The sequence below is a fragment of the Falco rusticolus genome, chromosome 3, assembly GCF_015220075.1.
Source record: "Falco rusticolus isolate bFalRus1 chromosome 3, bFalRus1.pri, whole genome shotgun sequence".
In the NCBI taxonomy this organism is placed as follows: domain Eukaryota; kingdom Metazoa; phylum Chordata; class Aves; order Falconiformes; family Falconidae; genus Falco; species Falco rusticolus.
This window is the reverse complement of record NC_051189.1, coordinates 87,119,458-87,142,704: the sequence shown is the minus strand read 5'-3', so window position 1 is coordinate 87,142,704 and position 23,247 is coordinate 87,119,458. Positions and strand designations below refer to the sequence as shown.

At 40.5% G+C, this 23,247-nt stretch overlaps 1 protein-coding gene across 4 annotated transcripts in view; it reads right to left on the bottom strand.

The window, feature by feature from the left end:
• PTK2 (protein tyrosine kinase 2) overlaps nucleotides 1–23,247 on the bottom strand; it is a 223,846-nt gene that overhangs the window by 184,424 nt on the left and 16,175 nt on the right. The window lies entirely within an intron of this gene.

The following is a 23,247-nucleotide window of genomic DNA, read 5'->3' as shown; positions in this document are numbered from 1 at the left end:
AAGTCTTTAAATGTTCAAACTGTTTTTTTGCTTTCAGTAGTTTCCCCAATTTGCAAACACCAATACCTGACACAGAATCCCTATGTCACTCATAACAGCATTAAAAAATATCATTTGCTTACTTAGAGGGGCCGGGGGGGGTGGTTTGCCCCCCTATTGATATATTTATTACATTTGCCTTAGGCACAGCAGTAGCTGAACATCCAGCATTAACTGCAAATTTTTCTCTCTTACCATGGGGAGAGATGGAGTGGAACAATTATATGACAGACACCTCCATTCACAGAACTTGCTAACACTTTTTTGTGCTTTGGCCAGATCAGAAGAAATTCAGCATGCAAATCTTTTCTTCACAACCCTATTTCATAGGAGATCCATGTTCTACTGTACTCCGTTACTATCTTTGTTTAAATCTTTACTTCAACTGCAAGTATCAGCAATAATGATTTAACGCTTTCATTTAGGTCTGTTGAAAAGGTTAACTAGCAAGCAGCCAAGAATGAACTGCTATGACACCACCTCAGGAAACGTGCACAGCCTATGTTACATTTTTGAGTTCTGTTTAACCAATTATTAGTTTTAACGCAAGCTGCTGCTTCTGAAACACAAAATATCAGAGGACCAACTGCAGTACTGCACAGAATACAAAGGGGGTTGGTTTTTTGCTCAGATTGTATGTTTGGTTGACAAAGTACCAGGCTTGCTTGACAAAATAGATTACAATGTGATCACCACAGTATCTGACATACCTCAAATAGCTTCAAACATGCAAAAGTATAACGTTATTACAGCAGTACAAGTGTCAGCTGACTTGTCCCCTACCTCCTGAACATGTTCAGTTTATATTTGCTTCCTTAAGTGACAAACTGACAAACCAGTGGCTCATTAACTGTCAGTCTTTCCACTGCCCCAACCCTCTGTTTATACCTGCCTTCTGCTTCACACGCACCATGATTTAAAAAAAAAAAAAAAGCAGTATTTACCCTCCTTAGTTTTTAACACCTACAAAAAAAACCCCAACCTTTCAACAGTTTCCAATTACAGTTTCCCCTCCCACTGACACAAACTCCTCCTAAATGACTCTGCTTGTGGTTCTTACATACTAGTTTTTGAAACTGAAAAAATCCAGACTCTGATTAAGATGCTGATAGTAAACCACATGCATTTTCCTTCATCTCAGCTGAACCCTGCCCTGAATTAAAAGGGCATGCACCTGGAAACTTCAGATTCATACATACCACATCACTGATCATGGCCACAAAGTTACCTATCCAGCCACTAGTAGCCAAATTTCAGACCAGGCACACTGAACAGTAAGATATCAAATGAAGACGTTCTGGTGGAAGCTACATACAAGGAGATTGAGAAGAGAAGAGAAATTAATCATTACACAGGGCAGGTGGGATCAATCTCATTACACACTCAGTTACAGTACATGCAGTATCTGACTCTGATAAAGGATTTACTTTTATTATCTAAACAAGTACTATATATACACCTTTTGCTTATGGGGAAGAGAGGTATGGATAGAGAAGAAACTGGATTAGGCTCTCCAAGGATTGGTTTTAGTCAGCATCACAAAACGAGTAAGCAAAATCTTCAAGTCTGTAGGTGACATTAAGCTCTTATGGATAGGCAAAAACACGCCAAGGGCCGGGGGAGGGGGGGGAACCCAGAAGGATCTTACAAAATGAAGCAAGTTGCTAAAAGACAGCAGATACACTCCAACACATAGATGTGATGTAATGCATCTAGGGGAAAAAACACTCCAAGCAATAGCTCTTCAACCACTTAACACTTCCACTTTCCCCAGTTCCAACTGCGGGAGGAAGGCTGAGTCACTGTTTTCTCTGAAGTCACCAGCTCAAAGTGCAGTAGCAGACCAAAACAAGGCAACAAAACATTACCTATCTTTAGAAAGGGTATTGAAAACATGGTATGTATTACTGTACGAAACAAAGTATGTGTATCTTGTGTACAGTTCTCATTTCTGCACCAGAAGGAATACAAACTGGAGTTAAAAGAATGTCTAGAACAGGACAGCTGAAGTGATCAAGGGATGGAGCAGCTGCCACATAAGGCCAGACTACAAGATCTGAGACCCCTCATAGCTGGGAGGACACGAGGCTCACAAAATACGACAACAGCTCACAAGCAGAAGCAGGAGGGAAAGAGAAAAAAGGAAAAGAAAATCAATGCAGCACCTACCAGTGCTGTACAGATGGTACAGATGTACAATCATCAAATCCTACCAGTATGAGTAGTAGGAGGCATTTGAGGGAACTACTGGAGATTAGCTTTATATGAGTAGTGGTGCTTCACAGCCAGCAGCAAGCTTTTTGCAGTCCTGTTAGAGAAGGTTGTGGCAGCAGGTACCATCAGCAAGTTCAAAGGCAGTTGTCAGATTCACAGCAGGTTTACAAGGGAAGATGACAAAGACTCATCAGGAAGGTACCACCTGGCATCCTTGATGCAATGGGGATGCCAAGGAAATACAGGGCCAGGCCTGCACACTACATAAACAACACCTTCTGCTGCCACTGATGTGTACCACTAGGCTGGAGGATCACTGGTCTCTCATCCAGCATCCCGGCTTGTAGCAGAAAGAGTGGCCAGCAGGACCAGGGCAGTGACTGTCCCCCTGTACTCAGCACTGGTGAGGCTGCACCTCAAATCCTGTGTTCAGTTTTGAGCCCCTCACTACAAGAAAGACATTGAGGTGCTGGAGCATGTTCAGAGCCGGGCAATGGAGCTGGGGAAGGATCTGGAGAACAAGTCTTATGAGAAGCAGCTGAGAGAACTGGGGGTGTTTAGCCTGGAGGAAAGGAGGCTCAGGGGAGAGAGACCTTATCACTCTCTACAACTACCTGCAAGGGGCTGCAGGTAGGTGGCTCTCTGTCTCTTGTCCCAGGTTAGAAGTGATATGGACAAGAGGAAACTGCTTCAAGTTGTGCCAGGGGAGGTTTAGAATGAATATTAGGAAAAATTTCTTCCCTGAAAGGGTTGTCAGGCCTTGGAACAGGCTGCCTGGGGAAGTGGTGGAGTCCCCACCCCTGAAGGTATTGAAAAGATGTGTAGATGTGGCACTCAGGGACTTGGTTTAGTGGTGGACTTGGCGATACTGGGTTAAGAGCTGGATTCAATATTAAAGGTCTTTTCCAACCTAAATGATACTCTGATTCTTGTATTCTTAAACTTCCCATCTCGCAAAGCACAAACTCCCTCTGTGAAAATGTAGGAGAGTCACAAGCTTTAGATATAACTTATAAGAATACCTATTCAACAAGAAGTGCTGTTTTAAGAATATGTCAGCTACATTATAGGAATGTTCTTGTCCTTTAATGGCTTATAACAAAAGGAGACATGTTTAACTGAACAAGCCCAGGGAACTTAAACACTACTGAAGATGTTTAAGGGGGGACATACGTGTGCTTGCAATGTTTCAGATCAGGAATATCTCCAGCACTGTGACCTGCAGAAATTTCCTGATGGAAACACTGTGACATTTTATGAACCTAACAATTCAGGCCCTCAGGCAAGCTTAGGGAAAGCTTTAGACATCCCCTCTATACATGTCTAGCTACCCACCACCACCCCCCTTTGTACTACAGCATGCTTGCTCTTAGAAGTGATAGGTTTAGTGGAATATTTTTTTTCACAAGGCATTGTCTTGACATTGCTTGCTATCACTGAATCTGCCTTTCCATGATGGACTCGTGACATGACACCACAAGTCACCCATGTTTCCATAAAGTGACAGGATTTCACAGTTCCTGTACTCACATACGAATTAGCACTGCATGCCAGTGAAGCTGGTTTGCACTCCAACAGGAACTCAGCAAGAGTATCGAGATGTTTTAGAAAGTAAAATAAATGTTTTCCCAGGTACAGAAATGAACACCAAGGACACAGCTAAGAACAGCAGAGAATCAGGAGGAAGTACTTCACGTGAAATACTAAAAAATAACTCAAATGGAGCTAAACAACCCGGACCACAAAAATTTATTGGTGCGTTTTATTTTTTTTACAGGGGTGGGGGGCAGCATTGTTTTTAAAAGGATAACTAGTTAAAAAGATTTAGAGTAACAGTTTGAATACCAGACCAACATTTCACAATATTTTCAGTGGTTTTAAGACCAATTCTTAGAAAGTTGGGAGAGTCATTTCCCTACATGTTCCACCACTGTAAAATTATGCCGTTTCCATGGTTATGGACCACACACGGAATTCCATTGTTACAGCGGTTTCAGAAACTAGAATTAAAGTTTTTCGTTTTTTTCATTTGAAGTTACAAAACATTCAAGATGAGTGAAAGAAGGTTGAAGATGATTAATGCAGCCAGGAGGAAGGGAGGAAAGTTTGAATGACAGCTTTCCAGTAAACACAAAGTAGTTAGTCAAAAGTTTAACAGAAGATTATCACCTTTGCACATACACTGTACTTAGGTAAGGGGGAGAAGAGCAATTACTAGCTAACACTTGCATGCACAAGACCACCAACTTACTTAGTGCCTAAAAAATAAAATGTTTTATTGATCTCAATGGGATTACTGCAAGGTATTCAAAGTGAGCTTGACAGCAGCTGCAGAATTTTTGTTCTATACAGAAGTCTGCCCCAATAAACAGATGAAATCCATTTTTAACAAGAACTCGTGTTTTCCTAGTCTAACAGCGATACTATGGAGGGAGAAAAATTTAGCTGCAGTCAGAGCATGTTCTCAAAGAGAAGCGTAACATCCCTTTACAGCAAATGGGTATTTGCACAAGCATATGGCTTAGGGCATTTGCAGCCAGAGCTACAGAGTCTGAAATCAGCTCTCCAGTGAGATGTGACAGTTTTGGATCTTAACGATGTAAGAAATAAAAGAGAACTAAGTATAACGTGCTCGGTGTGCTAGACAAACTTCCAGTATATTTATCACCACAGGCACAGGGATAACTCATTTAACATAATCTTGTTACAGCCTTGCAGATCTTACCAGGGACGCAGATTACAACACTTCCAACTGCTGTACTGTTTGGAGGCACAACATGCTGCAAAGTACGATTCTGGTGGGGATTTTTGGGAGGTCAAAAAAGCTTTCCAAAACCTAGGTCACAAAGAAATACTGTTTCAAGAACCATCTAGACTAAGTAAATTATTTGTCAAAGAACAGAGCAGACACAGGGCAATGAGAATTAGCAAGGAGATAAAAGCAAACATTATTATTTCTACTGTTACACAAGCATATATAATTATTTTTAAGCCAAAAAGACACAAAGCCTACCTCAGGGTCTTAAATAGGAATTCAGGGGCAAGAGAAATAAAGACAAGAAACCAAGAAAAGGCAAAAGTCTCATTATAGAGTTATAGATTATGCATTCATCTAAATTCCCATAATTAATTTTTCTTGCTGTTTCATGATAGCAGTATTTAAGTTGCTCCCCCTCCCCCCCTGCAGGGAGATGGACCAACAGAAATAGAGACAAATCCTTTCCCTAGCTTCTCCTCTGCTCCTCTATCTCCTTCTATACAGTTTTCCAGATGGAAAAGAGACAGAGGACAAATTAAGACAGCAAAAAAGGATGACAAGGAAGGTAGGATGGAACCACAAGCAGAAAAAAAACTAGCAAAAGCAAAAAACACACACATACAGCAGGACAGAGAAACCAGAAGAAATGACTGACGAAAACTAGATCACAAAAGAAAAAGAGGGGATAATGGGGGAACAAGACTGCAGACACAGAATTTCAGTACACAACATGAGACAGGCTTTCTTCTCCTAATTGGTTCTGTCATGTAGCCATCGGAGAGCAACTCTCAAAAGACAGTGTCGTTTGTGTAAAAGGAAAACCCCCAACACGTCTGTTCTTTGTAAGAACATGATCAAACAAGAGACCCAGTTGGCTCGACAGAACATAACACACAGGCAAGTTCCATATTCTGTTTGCTGCGACTTCCAAACACGGCCATTACTCATATCAGCAAAGCAAGCGAGTCATAGTTTGTTTCTAATACAGCAGCACACGAAGTCTAACATATATGATTAACAGATTCTCATATCCACAAACCCACTGAAAAATTTCAGCTTGGCATCATTAAGATTTTACCAGTCCTGAACTGCAATTTAAGATAGTATTTTTCACCTTAATCTGCTGCTCTACTTAATCAACTTAATGCACAATAAAAACTTAATTTGACAAAATTGAAAGCATTACTCCTCTCTGCCTCTGGCATGAAACAGATTAAGACCACCAGAAATACTGCAGAAAGATTTAAGATTCATTACATGTTAGGTGGCAGATAAGCATTAGATATGCTATAAACTCTATCGTCTGTAGACTCAATAATGCGTCCAAGAGCTGTAGGTTTTAGTTAACACTACAATTACCTCCCCAGCAGCTAACCGAAGCTGTGCCTCCTACACAAGCCACAACTGTGATTTTTAAAGTCAAATCTCAAAAAATATTTCATACAGTACTGACAAACCACAGACACTAGGGAGAAAGAACAAGGACCACAAAGACAACTCTCAATTTACATATACTTTACATCTCCTGTGTAGGTTCCTGGTCAAAACCAGGTTAAATAAATGCACAGGTCAGAACAGAATGCGTTCTAGGCCCAGGTCCCTGCTGTTTCTGAGGAAGTAACAAGCAACTTACAGCCCTACCCAAAATTTATCAAGGTTCAATTTAAATTAATTCGTTTATCCACAGAATGTCTAAAGACAGTGACAGAAAGCTGCCATATGTGAACGTTTGCAGGTCCGTACAGAATGACTTGAAGCTAGAAGTTAACACACATCCAGTAGCCAGCTCTACCAGCAGCCCCCGAGCTGGAGGTACCCCAATGCTCCTGGGGCAAGACCAGAGCTGGTTCTGCAAGAAGCATCTCCTGCCATCCCAGGGCCAGCCTGACAGCACTATTTGTACTGTGAAACAAACACTTCTGCCTTCAGGGCTGTCAAACCAATTTTCCTCATAAATAACTAACAAGCCAATTTTAAGGGCAGCAACAGTGAAAGGAATCCTGACAGACTACTGTTCACAAAACACACACGACTGACTTAGCTAAAAATTACTAAGCCCCATCGTAACTCTGACTTACCTCATACTGGTAAGTACTACCGAGTGTTACAGTCTATTCTATCATGATTTTGTACCTAGACATGACTTCTTAGAGAAAAAAAATATTTTTCCATTGCAAAAAGCATTTACTATTTAAAAAAAGTCTGAAATTCACCATTTCTGCTGCTGATAAAAAGCAGTGCTCTTTCACTTGAAAAGTATGTAGTCAAGTATTTCAGTAACAGCTTTTTCCATTTACGCAAAGGGATCATAGAGCATATACACTTGTACAATTACATCTTACTTGAACTTGCTTTGCTGATACATAAACTGCAATACTACTGGTGAAAACGTGTGGCCTATGTATGATCCCTCAGCAAACCAAGTTAGCTGTGACATGCATTGGCAGAAATAAAATCATGATGTAGTCATTTAAGAATAAACAAAAAAGGACCACAAAGATCCTATTATATAAGCGGATTTGGTACAACCCTATGTATATTGGACTCAGTAAACATTTTCTGCACAAAGGTTAGAATTCAAGATCAAATAAGTGTACAGAAGAAATGTGTGCTTCTGCCTCAGCAATGAATGCTAGAAAGCAATAAAACACAAGATTTTTGTATGATAATATAATCTCTAGGAAATTACAGCAACAGTAATAAAACCTAAACCAAGAAAAAACACTGCTAAGCTTTTTGACTTTTTCCACTGATATTATAATTTATTCGTTACCTCACCATTCTGCATGACTGAAAAGCCAGTGCCAGCCCGCCTCTTATTATTTCAAAGAAGAGTAAGTTATTTGTGGACTATTCTCTAAAACACTTTTCTAATCATTCATGCATGAGCATGGAGGAATAAAAGACCAGCAAAAAAGCTATCCAGCTCTCCCTGCTCCTGATCCAACTTGGACAAAGTCAAATACCACCAAACCCCATAAAAGTAAGAACAAAGAATGAAACTCAGTCACAGTAATTATCTAAAACTGAACTGACAGCTGTTTCACACACTTTCAATCTCAGTAACATGAAAGTGAACAATCTTTAATTACACTATGATCTAATTTTCAATAGATCACGTATGAAGTGTCAGGTACCACCAGCACACCAAGTTATTTAGAATACATTGTAACAATATTTCTACAACCCTATAATGTGTATAATACATACACAATGCTTATTAAAAAAATTACATTAAAATATAGCATTAAGTTCATGATCTCTTTTCCCCAGTCTTCCCTCTCTGAATTGCTGGTGAAGGTATCCTAAAACTCACCATCAAAATAAAAAAAAAAAAAAATCATTTGAGTTCAAGCTTGAAGCATAAATGAGAAATAAAATGGCTGAAGGTCCAAATTAAAAACCTTATTGAAATTTCCAGTAATTACTACAAAGATACTCATTTTCAGTGGAAGCTGTTCAAGATATTATCAGGTTCAGAGTGGATGTGAACTTAAAATTGCTCGAAGACGTTGAAGTAATTTTGGCACAAAATCATCCAGCTACTGCATAAGGATGGCAGTATTTCAAGAACTTCTGAACACATACATCTTTGCTGATATGCAGAAAGATCAAATTAAAGAACTACAGTGTGTACTTATTCCACTGTCAGCTCTGGTACAGTTAATATTTATTTCATCATTCTGCAAACTAAGCATTTGTGACAGTACAAAGGAATTTCAGGCCGCATATGCTAACAACATGTCATGGTATTGGAGTTGAAGTAATTTCTACTTTCTATTCATGCATTTCTTCTTAAGTGGGGCTGCAGCAGACAAGTTCTTAATAACAGGATACCGAAAGCTCAGAGCAAACCAGAGGAAGCTTAAAGAATGAAAGAATAATTTTCAGCCTAAATGACAAGGATGTTAACCCTGTTGCAACATGAACACAATTTAAGTCCACCCCTTTATCTCCCTTTTCCTCTGTGATTCAGGAATTAAGAAAAGTCACAAGGCCAGAAGGAAACCACAGAAATCCTCTAGATAAATTTGGGGTAAACTGGTCAACTCTGGCCTCCAGAGAAGCAGAGCAGTGACTTTTCCTATCACTGCAGCAATTTGGCTGGATTAGTTCTGTCGGTGACCTAAAGCATTCCCCAGTAACACAAAGCTAGAATCAATGAATCTGAGACTGGACTGGATTACGAGGGACCATAAAGATAATTAAATCCAACGCCACCTGCTGTGGGCAAGGACATCTTTCACTGGATCAAATTGCTTAAAGACCTGGACCATCCTGACCTTGAACACTTCCAGCAATGGGGCATCCCCAACTTCTCTGGGCAGCTCTTCTAGTGTCTCATCTTCCTCATGGTAAAAAATTTCTTCTTTATATCCAACCTAAGTTTACCCTCTCTCAAACCTGAAACCATTACCCCTTGTCTCGTCATTACAGGCCCTCTGTCTTTCTTTTCAGCATTCTGAGCTGCATAACTGGGAGCAGAACGAAGCCCACATAACCCAAGGGGAAATGAAAAAAATGAAAAACCCAGCCAGCACAGGTTTATGAAAGGCAGGTCCTGCTCACCTAACCTCCTTCTATGACAAGGTGACTTGCTTAATGGATGAAGGAAAGGCTTGCATGTTGTTTAGACCTAGACTTTAGTAAAGCCTTTGACACTGTTTCCCACAGCATTCTCCTGGAGAAACTGGCTGCTCATGGCTTCAATGGGAGTATTCTATGCTGGGCAAAAAAATTGGCTGGATGCCCAAGCCCCAAGAATGGTGGTGAATGGAGTTACATCCAGCTGGCTCCCCAAGGTCCCCAGAGCTAAGTATTGGAGCCAGTTCTTCTTAGTATCTTTATCAATGATGTAGACAAGGGAATGAAGTGCACCCCCAGGTGGTTTGTAGACACCGAGCTGGGCAAGAGCATTCATCTGCTTGAGGGTAGGAAATCTCTGCAGAGGGATCTGGACAGGCTGGATGGATGGGCCAAGGCCAACTGTATGAGGTTCAACAAGGCTCAGTGCCGAGTCCTACACTTGGGTCAGAACAACGCCACGCAGCGCTAAAGGCTTGGGGAAGAGGGGCTGGAAAGCTGCCTGACGGAAAGGGACCTGGGGGGGCTGGTTGACAGCTGGCTGCACATGAGCCAGCAGTGTGCCCAGGTGGCCAGCAGCATCCGGGCTCGCATCAGAAATAGTGTGACCAGCAGGACTAGGGCAGTGATTGCCCCCCTGTACTTGGCACTGGTGAGGCCAGACCTTGAATCCTGGGTTCACTTCTGGGCCCCTCACTACAAGAAAGACATTGAGGTGCTGGAGCGTGTCCAGAGAAGGGCAACGGAGCTGGGGAAGGGTCTGGAGTACAAGTCTTGTGAGAAGCAGCTGAGGGACCTGGGGTTGTTTAGCCCGGAGAAAAGGAGGCTCGGGGGAGACGGACCTTATTGCTCTCTGCCATTATCTGAAAGGAGGTTGTGTCAAGGTGGGTGTCAGTCTCTCCTCCCAGGCGAGAAGTGATGAGAACAAGATGAGGTGGCCTCAGGTTGCACCAGAGGATGTTTAGATTGGATATTGGGAAAAATGTCTTCCCTGAAAGGGTTGTCAGGCATTGGAACAGGCTGCCCAGGGAAGTGGTTGGGTCACCATCCCTGAAGATACTCAAAAGACAGCTAGATGTGGTGCTTAGGGACATGGTTTAGTGGTGGACTTGGCAGTGCTGGGTTAATAGTTGGACTTAAATTTTAAGTTGAATCTTAAATTTCTTTTCCAAACTAAACAATTCTATGATTCTCACAAGCCCCCTTTCTATACTGAATATGCCACAATAAGGTCTCCCCAGAGTCACCTCTTCTCCAGGCTGAACACCACCAACTCTCTCAGCCTGTCTTCATAGGAGGTGCACCAGCTCTCGGATCATTTCTGTGACCCTCCTCTGGACCAGCTCCAAGAAGTCCATGTCTGTCTTGCACTGGGGCCCCCAGAGCTGGATGTATACTCCAGGTGGGGTCTCTACCAGAGCCAATGGGGAGAATCACCTCTGTCAACCTGCTGGCCACGCTTCTTAGCATGCAGCCCAGGATACAATTCGCTTTCTGGGCTGCAAGCACATATTGTGCAAATGCATAATCTTCTAGGGCACACTCATTTTTTTCCATAGTGCAGTTACATGTCTCCCCAATCAATCTGTTAAAAACAACAAAAAAACCCACTACAACAAATTCTCCATAGTTGGAGGATTAGCTGGAAACCTCTATCTTGTACTGGTCTTCAAGTACACAGTCCTAAGCCTTTCCCCTCCTGAGAGTTTCTCTCAAACTGGAACTCTAGAAAAAGATTAATTCCTCCCGCTGTCCCATTTAGCCACATGAATCTCATCCCCTTACAGGATGTTTTTCTAAGTTTTCAAACTTAGCCTCAACTCAGCAGCTGTAAAGATCACTTCACTTTTTACAGTGCAAATGAAAACGGAAAGCAATGCCAGAAAACTTCCAAATTTAAAAAGCAAGACTATGATGCAGATGAATGGCACAGCATGGTGCTTAATAGGATATCCAAAAACACAAGACCACTTTATACACTTCCAACACTATTTTACCTTCTCAAAATATTAAAATATATACATTGCTTTGAAACACCAAATTAAAAAATGTAAAAATCAAGAAACTTTAGTTTATTAAAGCATTATTTACCCCACACCCATACATTCTACACCATCACAGTGCTCTGAACACCCCTGAACAAGAAGAAAGCAAAAAAGCCATCAGTGTGAGCAGTTTATCTAATGCACTTGTATAGTAGCAAATCTTTCATGGAACTGATCTGACCTGCCGCTACCTGCCTCCTGACAGCCATTCTGGCTAACCCCTGAGCCCCAACCCCACCTCCTTACAATCAGCTGGCAAGAAGTATCATAGTACTCCAGATGGTTCAGAGTTCCAGGCTTACCAGTTTGGGGGATACCATGTGTCACTGATGTCAGCAGCCTAACATCAGCAGCTCCATTCAGATGTGTTTCGAAGCTTCTGCCTCTATGCAGCGTTTGCAAGGAACCAGTTTGTGGCCAAAAAAGCATGGGGGAAAGGATAACAGAGAGGTGGCATGCAGCTCAAGTCTAATTCAGGAAAGCAGGTAACAGACAACACTGTCACTGAGAACATGACCATAGAGAACAAAGTGTAATGTCAGAGGTGATGACTTATGTTTCATCCTGTCCAAGGGAGTTCCTGGGCAGGGAAGAAGGGTATGATGTGGTCCAGACTACCTCTTACAGAGAACATACATCATTAGGATAAGCCTTTTTGTGTATGATTAAAATATGCTTGCTAAAATTCATTTAGGTCAACTCAGGAAAAAAATACTTTAAAAAGATTTCAGGTTTTTTCCCACACACACAGACTTTTTTAATTAGGACATCTTCACATCTGTCTGCAGACACTAGCCAGTGTCAACAGGTTTGGCAATTACATACAGCTCTAAAATTTAAAGTTGACAAATTAATTATACACTGTTCCAAAAATCAAGTGCAGTTTTGAGGGTGACTTGTTTTGAGGGTGACAGCAGTGACTTGTTGTTAGTCATCCTGACACCTCTTTCCCAAGTACTCACATGAATGCAAGAACATCAAAGTTTTACTTTCCTGACCTGTCCTGCATCCAGAACATTTCTTTCTGAAAATTTTGAGGAACAATATTATCTGGTTTGGCTTCTAAGAAGTTAATATCAAAAGAATATAAAGCTCTAGCTCCTCTCTCTCTTCCCTGAAGTATAAAAATACCAAGCTACACTGAGAAACTATGGACCTCATCCTTCCAAGACTTAATCCTGCATGACTTAACTCTCCACTATCTCCCCAGCCTCCATCCCAAACCCTAAAACTAAAGCCATTCAAAAATGCAAAATGTGTTGCTTTTACAGTTGTGGTAAGCAAACACAGTAGTTCTGCCACAAAATGACTTGCAGTCCTTTCCATGCAGATCATCAATGGACACCTTGTCTCCTTATAAACTGCTGGTCGATGGAGCCAACCTATATTACATCTCATGTCCTAAGGCCAAGATCAGCTTTTCAATTACATCTCAAAGACAAAAGAACAACCGACTTACGGCTATCCCACTATGTTACACCAATGATGATGAGCTGCTAGAAGTTAAAGACAAGACTTCCACGCATTAAGCAGCTCTTTTCAAGGGCTGAACTCAACAGCTGCCCTCTATGAAACAGTTGCTGGTGGACTTTTCAATTTCACATTATGACCAAGACTAGAGACCTGACGGACCTCTGCCACAACACCCTTTAAAGATAGGCACATTATTCAAATGAAAGGCAATCAATTGTAACATTAAGAACTAAATGAATATGCATGCAAATGTTTTTAAGTATCATAAAAAACTTAATCATACCTCTTATGGCCTCATACAACAGCCACGAAAATATATTTTCAGTGACAAAATCCTCTCATTCAAGAAAACCATGACAGATGATGCAATTTAGTTCACATTTATAAATTGTGAGAAAAAGCTAGCAGAAACCTATGTTGGGAACATTCATGGACACAATTACAGCCCTGATTACTGGCTAAATACTGACATTTGTGACTGAAAGGCCCAGAAAACTGAGGTCTGACTTCTGCCCTTTTTGAAAACTGAATGCCATGAGATGGACAGCATGAATAGCAAATGTGAGGAATTTCCAAGTATTTTACATGCAAATAATGTTACTTTCACACTAGAAAGCACATAGGCAGTAGCTTATTTCTTGTTTTGTTCTGTCCTTATTTCCCCTTCATATTTACAAGCATTTCAAGATTAACTTGCACAGCAAAACTAGCTAGCCTCAAGTTCATGAAATCAGTTAAATGGGAGCCACATGTGTAAAACATACAGAAATTTGTAACTCCGATGCCTTGTTTTCAGAACCACATGTGTTTAAGTATTAAGCTGGAGATCAATTAATCACAACCCAGAAGGGCCTTCAAGCTTAAAGACCAGCAATACACAAATCAGTACTTAATTTGCAGTCAGCATAGGAGATAAAGAAGTAACAGAAGTTATCTACCTAGTGTATATATTATAAACCACAAAGTCAAATAAATACCAGTGTGCACTACCAACAGCCTCAAATACATACTACGAATATTTCAATGTAGTTTTTTTTAACTCTCCTGCTTTTAACAAAGATTTGTTATCAACCACCCCATTTAAGCTACAAATGGCATGTATGTGCCACTATTTGCATAATCCAAAAGTCCAAAACCACATTTTTCCCACATATTTCTTTTTCTACCACAGAGAATAAAGTAGGCTTGGAGAGTTTTCCTTGTCCTTGAATTGCTCACGTCCCTGCTTCCCTCCTTCAAATTTCTGCATTCTTTAGAAATTTGAGGTATGGCAGACAAATCAAGACATGTTCTTGCTTCAAAATACATTTTAGGCAAATGTAACGATACAAGAGAACAGTAAAAATAAGAAAATGCAAAGTTACCAGGATTTCCTGAACAGATCCTCTGACCTCAATGAAGTCATCAGACCAGCTATATAGAACATATGGATGCTGCAGAGATGAAAACAAGTATTTAACTGAAATGTGGCAATTTTCTGAAATTATGCATTGCTGCCAATTAAGACAACTGAGAATAGTTCTACCATCCCAAAAGCAACAAGTCTTTTGTTCAGTTTCTATAATCTTCTACAATTAACTATAACCTCTATGAGAGCAGAAATTCTAGATGTGAGACCAAGCTTTGTATCCTTCCTACAAACTGCTTTTCAAATGTTTGCAAGTTCCCACTAATTTCTCTTGAAAAATTATTTGGAAGGAAGGGGGAAAAAAGTTCATGCTAAAGTAATACATTTTAAACTAAACTCCATCCAAATCACTCAAACATGTTTTTTCCTGCCAAAAGTATTTTACCATTCAGATGCAAATTCAGGGATTAAATATGTTGTTTAAAAATATCAACCAGGTAAGGAATTTGAATGAAGAAGGGATTATGTCCTCTTGTACTTAACAACAGATAGCCTACTGACTGAACACAACCCTCTCTTCCTCCCCACTTTAGTGCTTCCACACTTTTTCCACTAAAAATTAGGGGATGTAGAACTTGTGTTAGAAAGGCATTACAAGCTAAAAGAACTCTGTATTTGTGTATTTCAGCTACTTCTCAAATCTGTGATGCTCCTCTGAATATGGCCATCACAAATTTTCTTTGTATAAGCATACTTTCAAGTGGGAGTTTTAGTTAGAAAAGCTAAAACATCATCTTCTGACCTGTATCACTCGTGCTGCTTGTATAGTTATTGTAGTGATGGTAGCAGCATTCTGTGCAGGTTTTTGTGCTATCATCACTATGGATACACAGACCACCAGTATATTAAGCAATGTAACTTACTGTTTTCCTTGTGTTATTCTTTCTCCCTTCCAGGAGAAGAGCTGCATTTACGTTTGTCTCCAGAGCTACGCGCTTATTATCAAAAGCAACATAAAAAATATTAAGTCCCTGTATTAGCAGCAAAATTCAGTAATTTTTATGTCACTTGAGCTCTGGATTTAGTATAGAGCTCTAACCCTTAACCTTTTCCTTCAAAAAGTGAAAGAGTAACTGGTAAAAGTTTCACACCATACACATACACCCCAAGCAAGACTTCCAGGTAGCTTTGGCTTGGCTTCTCTTCAAGCCTTATGAACAGGAAAGCTCTGAACTGAAGCCCAGGCTTCACCACCAGCACCAGGCGCCCTGTTCTTTATTGACTACTTACACCCATACAAGGTCTCCTGGGGAAAGCAGGCCTCAAAATAAAATGGAAAACGTCACTCATAAAAGCCTTCCCCAAAAAAGATGTAGAGGCCATAGTTTAACTGCCACCTTCATTTAGGGTCCCATCTGTTTAGGATTTAGCACAGAGCTAGAAGCACAAGGCTGTATACAAATACACCTTATGCTCAGGAATTTTAGGTTATTAAAGAAGGGCTAATACATAGCCCTGAACACCATGCAAAAAGGAGATGCAATTTAAGATCCCGTTTGCAGCTTTGTTTTTCAAAACCAAAAAATATTATGCAGAGACTTCTAAGGTAAATCATTCACCATAATAAGAGTCCAACTAAAATTTACATGTAAAGCAATTTATAAAATTCAGTATACATTCAAGGCAGAGTACAATCTGAACAGTTCTGCTTAAAATAACTGGGATACAATATGGTTCAGACTCTCAGTAATACTACTAGCAAAACACCATGAAAAGACTTCCAGAAACAGAGGAAAGTTTAAATACATGAGTATTACACTATTAGAAAAAGCCTACCATTCATTTTCGATATTGCCCTTGTAGAGATCATTTAGAATAAAAGAATAGGCTGAAAGGCAGAACTCCAGGATTACAGCTGCCCCAACTCTTCTGGGCCTTAACACTTCCTATGATTCTGCCAAGCTTTTATCATCCTACTCTGAAAGTTAAACTGAGTAGACTGATCCTGAAAGAGAGAAATGACAACACAACCACCTGCTTACAATACATACAAAAATAACCTGGAATGCCAAGCTTGGGGTTCTGTTGACAGCCATGACTAAGTGCCCTTTTCCTTTCTACACTCTAAATACTATTTTACCATTTTTAATGGGAATCTTAGTAAGCAATTCAAAGACTGCACCTTCCACAATACAGCTGTGAGTAGACTGTGTTACAATATGCTTTCCAGTGTTGTTAAAAGGCAGTATTTCAGTGGTACCCAAAACAGCTATTAGTAACTTCTGCTGGGCAATCAGGGCTCCCGCTTGGTGCAGAGCATTGTATCTCATTTAATGCATTCATTTATGGGTGCAGTGATATGACACTTACTGCCTTCTCATGTCCTCTTCATCCTCCTTAAGAAGAAAACACTTCCCAAGCTGCATTTGTCCAGAATCTCACTGAGGGAATTCAAGTTAACTGCTTTACTTCTTGCCACAGGGAAAAAAAAAAAAAAAGACACCAAAAAAAACCAAGAAGAAAAAACCTACAACCCACCCAACAAGAAACCCCACAACCTGATACATAGCCATCACTAAAAAACAAAAGAAAATCACTTCACTTCTGATGGTCATTTACTCTATACCCAAGACAGCAGTATGTGTGGACAGTACACAATATCATCAAAAATAAACCACTATTTCTGCTAGTCCTTGCCTACTGTAAATTGATTTAATGACATTCAAGTACATGAAAACACAGCATTTCCAAAACAGAATACTTTCAAAATAAACTTCCATCTAAAGAATTACGGTGCACTGGGAATACGTACGCTACTCAAGGTCCTAAAGAAGTAACAGTAAGCAAAACCAATTGACTACAAATTAACTAGGCATAACGAGGTAGTCAAGCCAATTTGAAAGGATTTATACTGACTGTTCACATAGAACTGGTAACGTGTCTTAGAAATACATGAGAAGGAAAGAAGTTGTATCAGAGGCTTTAACACTGTGTCACATGATTTCCCACCCAACAGCTTTACAACTAGGTAAGAGTAACCAGCCTTGCATATACAAAATGAGTTTACTAGCAAGGCAGTATCACCACAGAAAATTGCAAGGTTTTAGTAAATCAAAAGTGAACAGGAACTATTGAGACTACAGAGATAAGGGGAAAAATAAATGAAAAACCAGTATTATGTTGGGACTTCTGAACACAGGGTGCCAAAAATAATGGACATAAGTAAACTTTTCACTTTATACAATGCTGATAAGGGTTAACCTGGAACATCAGGTCCTGTTTGGAGTACAGCACAATATTTATAAGCCCAGAATTTCCTGAGGAGTGAAATTCCCTGCATCTCAGGCATTGCTAATTAGAACACATTTCAGGAAGTGCACTTGAGACCGCTTCTCTTCAGAGGAAGTTCTCCTTGAGTGTCTGCCAGGAAATAACCCAGAACATTCCTGTACTACAGCACACACAAACCAACCTTGGCCACTCCCTGGGTTCTCACTTGCTGGTCCTGCCACCTATGAGGCTGGCCACTATGTTTTGCACAGTATTTTATGACTTGTCAATACGTTTGTACCCACTGGTTTTCCTCTTACAAGCACGCTCGTTACAACCTGCTCTACAAGTACAACTCAAGAGGCTATATACCAATAAAAAACACCATCACAGAGATTAACAGGAAGCCTGGCAAATCTAACTCTGTTTACAGGTAAAAAATGAACTTTTCAAGCCTTGAAAAGATGACTGTTTGGCTCAAATTTTGGTCTTTTTGATGCTCCCAGAAAATTCAAGTTTTCTTCTTACAAGCAGGAAGGTAACACACTTTTCAAGGTGCGAGGCTGATGGTTGATTCACTAAGTGTCTGAAATCTGGATGTACTGAAAAGTTAAAAAGTCAGCCACCTAGCAGCAAGGAGAACGTTATCAATGACTGTTTTGTATAAAAATGAGTCTTCGTGAATGATTCAGAATATCCTGCTGCTTTAAGAAACTTTCCTAGGCCAGTCTTAAAACAGTCTAATGCATTTCCTGCAGCAAATCACAGGTAGTACAGATCCTAATACATTAGCCAAAATACAGCATCAAAGGATGATTATACATTACGAGTGAGCAAGTGAAGTGTTTCCACAGAAACAGAGCTACAGTGAACTTTATTGCAAATACAGCCCTGCATTCCCAAAAGCTCTATGCCTATTTTTAGAGAAGTGAAAATACTTTAGTGGGATGGAACAGAATAGCCATATTGAAACAGAGTTAGTTTTGCTTTTTAGACCAATAAAATGGGTTTCATCCACCTTCATTACAACTATAAGTAAGAGCCTACCACCATAACAGTTAAAACACGTACAGGCATGCTTGATTCCAGATACAAAAACTCCTCTTAGTGATTTGGAACACATCAACAAGGTTGCACAAACTTGAACAGGTATGCATTTGCAGGGCTGGGATGAAGACAAAAAGTTAGTTGCCCCTAGACAAGAATATATTCTATGAAAAGGTCTCAACCTTTCCAAGCTGAAGCAATGCTGCAACATACAGACTAAGGCCCTGATGTATAGGGAAAAGCTTCATAGATATTTAGAGACAATCATTCAGAAATCTGCAATTTAAAAAGTCTGGAAGGTAGCAGCAGCATTACAGGGCTATTCCTGGCATCATCAGAATGTACTACTAGAGATCCATCCAAGTAGTATTACAAAGGAGTACTATTTACAGACTCAGACTTTGTTTTCTGCTTTATACTGCCCTACTGACACTTACCACAAGGGCTAGCAACCAAAAAAAAAAATTTTGGTATACAGAAGACCTTTGGTACCTCCAGAAGGAAGACTAAAACCCTATTTCACTCTACTTTGGTAACATATTCCAAGATATGTCCACACAGGCAGAGGTTTTATTAAACTCCACTGAGGGATGAGACAATTAGGAAGAATATTACAAGCACTGAAATTTATTACCCTCAGCCTATTTCTATGTAAAAGACAACAGTTGCTCTGGGCAAGAGGCTGAGGAACAACAGCTATGCTGAGCAAAGGCCAGGACAAAGTTCAGAAAGGCACTAGGCACCACGTGGCATGGTTTGTGTTTATTACATCCAAGTTCACTGCTTTTAAAACTCTGGTGATGCCTGCCAACTCAGAGCACAGAGCCCTTCACAGTACGAATCCAGCCAGCAAGAAGAGCATGTTCCACACTGAACCACTGGTGAACTCACACACACATGTGAACCCAGCTTGCTCAGAAGAAGTTGAAGTTTACCATAACCTTGGAGGAAAAGTCCATCTTACTCCAATGCCCCAAAGTCTACAGTAATGTATCAGATAGCAAGCCAAGCAAAATTCCACTTTCAGAAGCCAGGAGGAGCCATAAGCACATAGGTGTTATTGGCAAGAAACAACGTACATTAATTATCTTGATACTTGAGAACAGAGTGGTTTTTCTTTCGTTTCAAGTTCAAACTGAAAGCTTTTGAAACAGTTTTTTTCAACAAGAAGGGAAAAGCTCTGCAAGTATTAACACAAGATTACACGCATAACGTCCAAAATATACAGAAAACACGGATCTTTAAGATTTCATTAGGGAAGCATTTCTTACTGTAAGAGATAAAAAGGAACATTGATTTATCAATCTGCCATACTGTTCTTAAACAAGTGCTATGCTGGATACAACAAGCTTGCTCATCAAATACTATGTGAATTTCAACAGAAATAAAACCATAAAGTCAGAAAGTATCTGATGTCACTTGCAATAGGGATGTGATCAGGAAAACATCTTTTGGAAGCTGCTTCTTAGGTGGAAGTGCTAGCATGACTTACTGTCAACAGCTGTCTAATATCTTTGAAAACACAAGCACAGTAAATACCCATACTATCACATGTACTCTTACTTACAGAATCCCTGTACCAATTCAGTGCATAAAGGCTGGCCTGGGGAGGAAGTCAGAATTATAAAGCTAAACAAAAATGTTGCTCATAATACCTCTCTATTGATACCCGTCTTACGCATTTGCTAATAATCATATAATCATTGGGTTGGAAAGGAACTTTACAATCAAGTCCAACTATTAACCCAGCACTGCCAAGTCCACCACTAAACCATGTCCCTAAGCACCACATCTAGCTGTCTTTTGAGTATCTTCAGGGATGGTGACCCAACCACTTCCCTGGGCAGCCTGTTCCAATGCCTGACAACCCTTTCAGGGAAGACATTTTTCCCAATATCCAATCTAAACATCCTCTGGTGCAACCTGAGGCCACCTCATCTTGTTCTCATCACTTCTCGCCTGGGAGGAGAGACTGACACCCACCTTGACACAACCTCCTTTCAGATAATGGCAGAGAGCAATAAGGTCCGTCTCCCCCGAGCCTCCTTTTCTCCGGGCTAAACAACCCCAGGTCCCTCAGCTGCTTCTCACAAGACTTGTACTCCAGACCCTTCCCCAGCTCCGTTGCCCTTCTCTGGACACGCTCCAGCACCTCAATGTCTTTCTTGTAGTGAGGGGCCCAGAAGTGAACCCAGGATTCAAGGTCTGGCCTCACCAGTGCCAAGTACAGGGGGGCAATCACTGCCCTAGTCCTGCTGGTCACACTATTTCTGATGTGAGCCCGGATGCTGCTGGCCACCTGGGCACACTGCTGGCTCATGTGCAGCCAGCTGTCAACCAGTCCCCCCAGGTCCCTTTCCGTCAGGCAGCTTTCCAGCCCCTCTTCCCCAAGCCTTTAGCGCTGCGTGGCGTTGTTCTGACCCAAGTGTAGGACTCGGCACTGAGCCTTGTTGAACCTCATACAGTTGGCCTTGGCCCATCCATCCAGCCTGTCCAGATCCCTCTGCAGAGATTTCCTACCCTCAAGCAGATGAATGCTCTTGCCCAGCTCGGTGTCTACAAACCACCTGGGGGTGCACTTCATTCCCTTGTCTACATCATTGATAAAGATATTAAACATAACCGGCCCCAAATACCAAGTCCTGCAAAACACCACTTTTGACCAGGTAAAGAATAAATAACTAGCATCAGGAAGACAACAAAGAATCCTTTATGAGTTGAAGCAATTAAGTATAATTTAGGCATTCAGGGTTTCTGGATAATGTTAGCAGAGTCATTTAGTCAATTTTTCTGCAATCACCATGCTTTTCTGTCATGGACACATGGCTTGATACCTGGAAGGTTAAATACAGAACTGTCAAGTACTTTCAGGTCCTATTCAAAACAGTGAGATTTCTGATTTGAGTGCACATTTTAAGTGTCACAACAAAAAAATGGCACATCTGAGCAGGGACCCAAAATTTAAACCTTTGATCCGAAGTTCTGTGACTCCATCCAACACAGATAATAATACTGTAAGGTGAATGGACAAGGCCAGTACTACCATGGCAAACTTAACAGGAAAAATCCACCCTATAAGAAAAGGACCTTAAGAGTGCAGTGAATAGACAAGTATATTTTTGGTACCAAACAAGTTACTGGTTCTGTGGAGCAAAGTATGTGATAGCATAACAAAGACACTAATGTTATACACATAAGAGCTTAACTTTTTGCAATATGAATACAAGACTTAAAATGACAGTTTATAAAGCAGCTGGGTAAGCAAGGGATTCCTTACATTTTTCTGTCATTTTGACTATTTGCATATGTAATACCGATTTCAAAGAGTAGAGCAGCACTAATGCCTTCCCCCTACCAAAGCTCCAGCCAGAAATAATACACATACTTCAATGTAAACCTGAAAAGTCAGAAGTACTTGCAATTTACATTTAAGATCTTTTGCTGTTTCTTCCTACTTGCCATTACATTTCACCGCCTTGTTATTCACAGGGCTGGTTTTCTATAAAGTCTTATCTAGGAAGGTATTGCAGGATATTTACCTAACAAACTAATAAGTACTTAGCTGTCATGGGTTTACCAGACTGTGACTCATTTCAGCCTTCTTTAAACCACGTTTCCCGAAGAACAAATGGCTTCAGTGCTTTTTTGACTATGACATCACAACAGTCATAGCTGTTCCTTTTAAAAGGTCAAACAAAATGAAAGGAAGCATAAGAATAAAACCCAAAAATCACAGGCCTTTATACATGACAAACTGAGGAGGGGGACCTGTTTTGCCACCCCCCGACACCTTGTTTTCTTCATTTCCCACACTGTTTTCCATGTTCAGAAAATATTTCTAAAATGTCTGTGCTTCCATCTGAATCTTAATTCAGAAATAACATAACACATAAGGCAGCAAGTTTTAGTCTTAGTAAAGATAACAGTACTATTGCTTTTTGTTCAAACTGAAGTACTTTGGGTTTTTTCCAGTTTAGGTGTCAAAACTGAAGATTACTATTTTTTTTAAACTACTCAACTTATTCCTTGCAGTAGTGAAAGCAGACAGAATTCCTTGGAAAAAGCTAATCACATAATACAAACAAACATCATCCCATACCAGAAAAGGGAAGGGAGAACGTAGAAAGGAGAAGCAATTAATCACCATAAACTTGAAAACTGGAGTTTAAGAAGGGCTGACTAATACCCAGACCACTCAGTAAGAAGTTAAGCAAAAAAGTTACTGAAGAATAAAAAACATCCACCCCTGCAAATTTAGATAGATGCAAGTGACCCTCTGCTGTTTCCTGAAGGTGAAAATACAGAGAGATCCTGGAGAGGCAATACTCTGAAGCTGAACTGCAAGGTAACAGCATGAAGCCCCAGTAGAAAGGCCTAGTCCATGTGAAATGCTAGCAGACACACCTCGTTTGTTCTCAAGTGTATTACAGCCCAGGCAAGGAAAACATTAATGTAATCTAAAAGAGGTT